Raw genomic sequence first — 6,000 nt, 5'->3', positions numbered from 1 at the left:
TTGTTTTTTTTTTTTTTTTTTTTTAAATAAAATAAAAAAAAGGGTGAAGTGAGTGTGAACAATGATGAAAAGTGGAACCAAATGTGGGTGGAGGTGATGTGTAGGATATTTAAACATTTAATTAATTAAAAGGAAGAGAGACGACGACAAGGAGCGCACATGCGCGCGAATTCCACCACTGGATGCCAAATCACGCTTGCAGAATCCCCAAATGCAATGTTCCTTCAGATTGATTCCCACACAACACATCCCCAATTATAATCAAATAAATGATGAGTGCACCGAGATGCATAACCATGACGCAAACTTGCAGAGCAATGGATTGTGAGGACCTCCGGATCGGAGTCGTAGAGCTTGACCTGGTTCAGGCCTTGCGACTGGAGGAGTTGAACTACTTGGGATGGTGGTGGTGGATTGTCTGCGATGCGGCCGTAGTTTACTCCGATGGAACCCGTATCGGAAAATGAAGAAACAATGGGGAAGTGAGAGAGAGTTGAAGATGCAGCGGAGTGAAGGTATGTGTAGAAAATCTTAGCAGAATTGGTTGAGGTCCGGCGGACGGCTAAGGTGAGGTTGCCGCCCGCCGGTGAAGCCAAAATATTAGGTTCTAAACCTGCTCTGATACCATGTTAAAATTGATGTATTATTATTGATTGATATCTGATTGATGTATTGATTACAAATTACAACTTCTATAAATAGAAAAGAAGGTGGTAGTAGGTGTAGTGTAGTGGAGGTGGTAGGTGAAGTGGGTGCTAGTGGAGATGGTAGGTGTGGAGAGGTGTAGTGTAGTGGATGGTAAATTCTAACACTCTTCCTTCCTCTCATCCTAGGTCCGAAAACCTAGCCCTCAAAACTTTGATTTCATCCATTTTTACCAACAAATCCACCATGGATCTTGCATTAAATATGAAGAAGGCTTGAAGATCATACTTTTCAACCAATTGAAGTTTGGATTTGTGAAAGAATCTCATCAAAGCTTGCTCTTTTGCTTGATTCTTGAGGTAGGGGTCTTAGTTCTCCTTCAATACTTGCATTAATAGATAGATTTGTGTTATTTTGATTATATAAATACAAAATCTCCATTTTTGAGCATATAGTGTTATTTCATGAAATTTGGGGGTTTGGGGTTTGAAATGTTGGGGGTTCAATTATTGGGTTAATATGGTTGATTATGTGCCTTGGGAGTATAATCAATGGGAAAAGTGGAATAAAAAGTAGTGGTGTGAGAAGTTTTAATTTTTCTTGAAAGTCTTGGTTTTTCTTGAAAATCCTAGGTTGATTCATGATGATAATTAATGATTTTGCCCAAATTGAAAGTAGAATCATGAAATTGAGGTATTGAATTATATATATACAAGTTTAATTGAATTTTGGAAGTGTTTGAAAATTATGTTAAAAATTAGCGAATGAACCTTTGTTATGGGCATTGTAAATCATGCCACAATATGAAATGTTTTGGGGAAAAAGATGTGTTAATGATATGGATGACATAAACTTGGTTATGGAATGTTGAAGTGGGTTTCAAGAATTTATCTTGAATAATGTTGAATTGCAAATAGTGTTGTTGAATTAAGTTGTGTTGACTTATGTTGAATTAAGTTGTGTTGAATAATATTGAATTGAATTGTGTTGAACTATGATGAATTGTGCTGAACTATGATGAATTGTGCTTGAATCACGTTGAATTGTGTTGAGTTGACTTGTGTTGGGCGTGTTAGGTTTGAGTTGAGTTGTGTTGGGTTGTGTTAAGTTTGGGTTGAGTTGTGTTGGGTGGTGTTGTGTTGGTACTTGCGCGAGGAGTTGAAAAATGGTTTTTCGATGCCCACAACCGTTCGTATAATAGCCGGTAAATGTGGGGGATGGTTTTGAAAATTGAAGAAAAAGGTTTTTTTGGGGCCCACATCTCGTCGTATTGTAGCCGGCAAATGAGGGGGTGGTTTTGAATTAAAGGTGCCCAATTGCCCTGTCTAGGCTTATCGCTGGACGAATGTGGGAAAATATTTTTGGGTGTCCACACAGTCCTGTTGTATAGTAGACGGCGAAAGTGGAAAAATAATTTTTGGGTGTCCACACAGTCCTGCCGTATTGTAGCCGGCAAAAGTGAAAAAACGGACGGTTTTCGAAAATGTTTTGGGTGTCCACATCCTGCCGTATAGTAACCGGCAAATGTGGGGAATGGTTTTAAAAAGTTGAAAAATGGTTTTTGAAGAAACATGATTTTTGAAAGAAAAGGGTTTTTCAAAAAATGGTTTTTGGGAGTTCACTTCCCGCCGTATGATTTCTAAATGACTGATATGGCATGAAATATGAGCCACTGATTGAATAATTGATTTACTGATGCAAATGACTGTTTTAATTAATGAAAGGACATTTATTCTTAACCCTTTTACGCATATGTTATTCACTGGGCTTTAGCTCACTGTTTATATTTATGTGTAGGTGTCCAGGCACCGGACCGAGGCTAGGAGCGTCAAGTTAAGCTCTCGTTTTGTCAAGCCAACCATCGTGCCTCACTTCGAGGTTCCGAGTGCGTCCGAGCTAAGGCTGTTTTGGGGTGTTCAGGATCACCCTTTTTGTCTCCGTTATGTAATGAATGTTAAGACCTTTAACTGTATAGGCAGGATGATGGGATTGGATCCCTAACCTGGATGTTATGTGTATATGTTGTATGTATATATGTTTGGTTATGAATGTGGCTCTGTTCATAAAAGTCTTTTTCCATTTAGATTTTCGCAGCTCATTTTTTTTTTTTTTTTTTAGATAGGAGATTTTTGCAGCTCATTGGACATCTTTTTATTTACTGTTTGGCTTCCGCCAGCCCGTTACTCTGTATTACTGTCATTACTGTTAAGCAGGCCTTTGATAATCACGGATTATTGGCCGGTTGCGATGCTAAACCCATAGGGGCGAGTTTGGGTCGTGACAACTAATGATTAATGTTATATTTTTCATCATACAAGATATTCGTGGCACAGGAAATAAGACTCAACAACTCTTGACGTATAAAAATATATTACATATTGATATTAATGCATTCTTACACTAATAGTATGTAAATAATATGCAATAGTGAGTTCAATAAATTTGTATTATGAGATGAATTATTAAACAAAATTGTGTAATTGTGCAATTAATTACATACCTTCAATTGTATTACAAGTATGGATTATGAAAAATTAAAGTGGAAAGTTGATAGAAAAATATGTGTGTAACACTATATATTTAAAAGACCTGCTAATTGTTTATTATTTAAGATAATGTTGTGATCTTAACAATCTAACTGCAAATTAATATTTATGTTTATAAAATTTCTCATTTATTATTTAAATTTTTCAACAGAGTATATATTTATTTCTTGCTTAGATGTATTTTGAAAGCAGATCCATTTAACTATACAAATCTCCATACTTTATATACATATCACATATTAATTTAAGAGACACACATAATTACAGTACTGACAATTGATAAAAAAATCACGTATTACGTGCAAAGCACGTGTCTAACCACTAATATACTTAAGTGTATTTCTGGGGAACTCTTTAAATGAAACCTATTAACTAAATTCAACCCAATTTTATGAATTAAATATATATTTTTTAAAATCTAAAAATATCAGATTAAATTTTGGACGGGCATCGAATCCATGACTACCCATCACCATTAGGAGATGTAAATGGTTGAACAAATAGCAATATTTGTATTGGAATCGACGTCATTTCATTTGAGAGTGATTGCCTCACGCCACACCACACCACACAGGCCTTGTCACTCTGCGGGTTTAATTTGACTGGTCCGTGTGAACATAATGAGACCCGAACGAGACAGGTCGTTGATTGAAAAATTCCAGTCTTATAAAAAATCTCACGACTAAAAGAAAGGATTGAAACAAGTGGAAGTGTTGACCCTCTCTGTCTCTCATTCATTGGCCAACTTGACTTGCTGATGAAAATTTCCAAAATGTTTTGATTGTGGACAGAAAACAACAAATTGGAAATTTCTAAATTCTGGAATCTTAACTCTGGCCTACATTGAGAAGTTGGCAGCATTGGTGACAGCCAGCTTGAAAAATTATCATTTAAAATAATATTTTTAAAATAATAACAACAATAATTAATGTTTTGATAGCAAGTGAAAAAGATTAATATTAAAAATTTTTAAAAAAATTACATAATATTCACATAAAAACGCAAAAATTGTATAAATTTTTTAAGCCTCCAGCACTTGTAAAGAGAGAGAGAGAGAGAGCCCCAATTAGCGTTGTAAAGCAAATTGACTGCTGTAGGAGAGGGTTCAAGAAAGGAGTTGGAAAATTCGAAGATCTTCGAAGATCCTTGAAGAACAATTTCGAATTCTCTAGAATATGATGAGAGGCTTAGATTCTTCAATAATCTCAACTTAGGAACACGACAACAAAGGAGATGATGGAGATAAGAGATTGGGTGAAGAAGAAGGCAAAATGGCTAGAGAATAGAATAATGGCAAGGCTCTCCCATTGATCTCCCACTTTCACTCTCAAGGTCGATAATGGAGAAGGGAAATTAGTTCTTTCCCAAGAGTTAAAAATCTCCAAAATCCATCCCTTGTAAAGCTATGGGTGGGTGCTATTTATAGGCACCTCATGATGTAGGATGGAGCCCATGTGCAAGGCACATGGGGGATATTTTCTCTAACCACCTTGTCCGAGGGGGTGACCTCTCCGAGGAGGTGACTTCTCCGAGGAGGTGACCTCTCCGAGGAAGTGACTTCTCCGAGGAGGTGACCTCTCCGAGGAGGTGACTTCTCCGAGGATGAGAAAACCCCGAAGAGGAGATCAATCCCTCGGCGAACCCTTCTTCTTAGCCACACCTAACCAATGATCCCCAATCATCCCAAAGGGTCAGGGGTAGTCCCAGAGGACGTCCTGCCGCAAAATATTGCCGAGTCTCATGGACCCCCCGGGGTCGTGCCACCTCGACCCGGGTATAGGCTAGTTTAACCGAAGAGTGAATTTATCTCCACTCACCGTCCTCGGGATCGGGTCCTTTGTTCGAACTCCATTACGCCCATGGTTCTGGTGCGTAGATCCCGGAAAGCTCCGAGCCCGCAAGTGTTCTGGGACTCATTAACGGAGCGACTTCTAGATTGCGTCTGAATCCGTTCGAAGCCAAGTACTTCGGATCTCTAGATTCGTGGGTCCGAATCCTTTCGAGTCCGAGTGCCTCGGATCTCTAGGCTTGCTTAATACCCTTTCGAGTCCGGGCCCAAGTAAGTCTCTAGGTTCATGGATCCGAACCCTTTCGAGGCTTAGAGCGATTCAATCCGTTTGATGGCGATAAATCCGGGCCCACTGATTCTTGGACTTGCGATAAATTCGGGCCCACTAATCTTGGGCTATTGGGCCTAAATAATTTAGTGGGCTCAAATTAGCCCCTCTTACATTTGCCCCTTGCGTGTATGAGAAATTTTAAATTTCTCAGACATGCATACTGTCATTTCTTCGACCCTGTTTCGCATCACGTTCCCCAAAAAAAAAACATTTTGTCACGACAGAGCCTATGGATAAAGTTGATGACGTACTTCAATTTACAAAAAAAAATTGACAAGCAAAAATTTAATTTTTTTGTACTCTTTTTTTTTTTTTTTTTTTTTTTTTTTTTTTTTTTTTTTTTTTTTTTTAGATGTATATATTTTTTAACCAAAGAATAAAGAAGCATTTTTTTTTTGTTTGGCACACAGCAGATCAATTACCTATATATACATTATTAGAATATACTAATAGAATATTCAAAGATAATGCTCCCTTTTTTTTTTTAATTAAAGAAAGGCTCAAAAACCCTAATGCATAGCTTCTTATTATTTTATTTTTTGTTGTGCAGCTGTTGCGGCGCTTTCCCTCTCTAAACTAAGAGACCAGACCCAGATCGGCATCTTCTTCAACAAAGTTCTGCTTCTGCAATTCCGGAGGACCATCGCTGTTTGTTCACTACCCACTGTTACAATCATCGAAGACCACAC

The sequence above is a fragment of the Camellia sinensis genome, chromosome 1 (genome assembly GCF_055761805.1).
Source record: "Camellia sinensis isolate YWXY chromosome 1, ASM5576180v1, whole genome shotgun sequence".
Taxonomy (NCBI): Eukaryota; Viridiplantae; Streptophyta; class Magnoliopsida; order Ericales; family Theaceae; genus Camellia; species Camellia sinensis.
The sequence above is the reverse complement of the archived record's forward strand: the minus strand, read 5'-3'. Positions refer to the sequence as shown.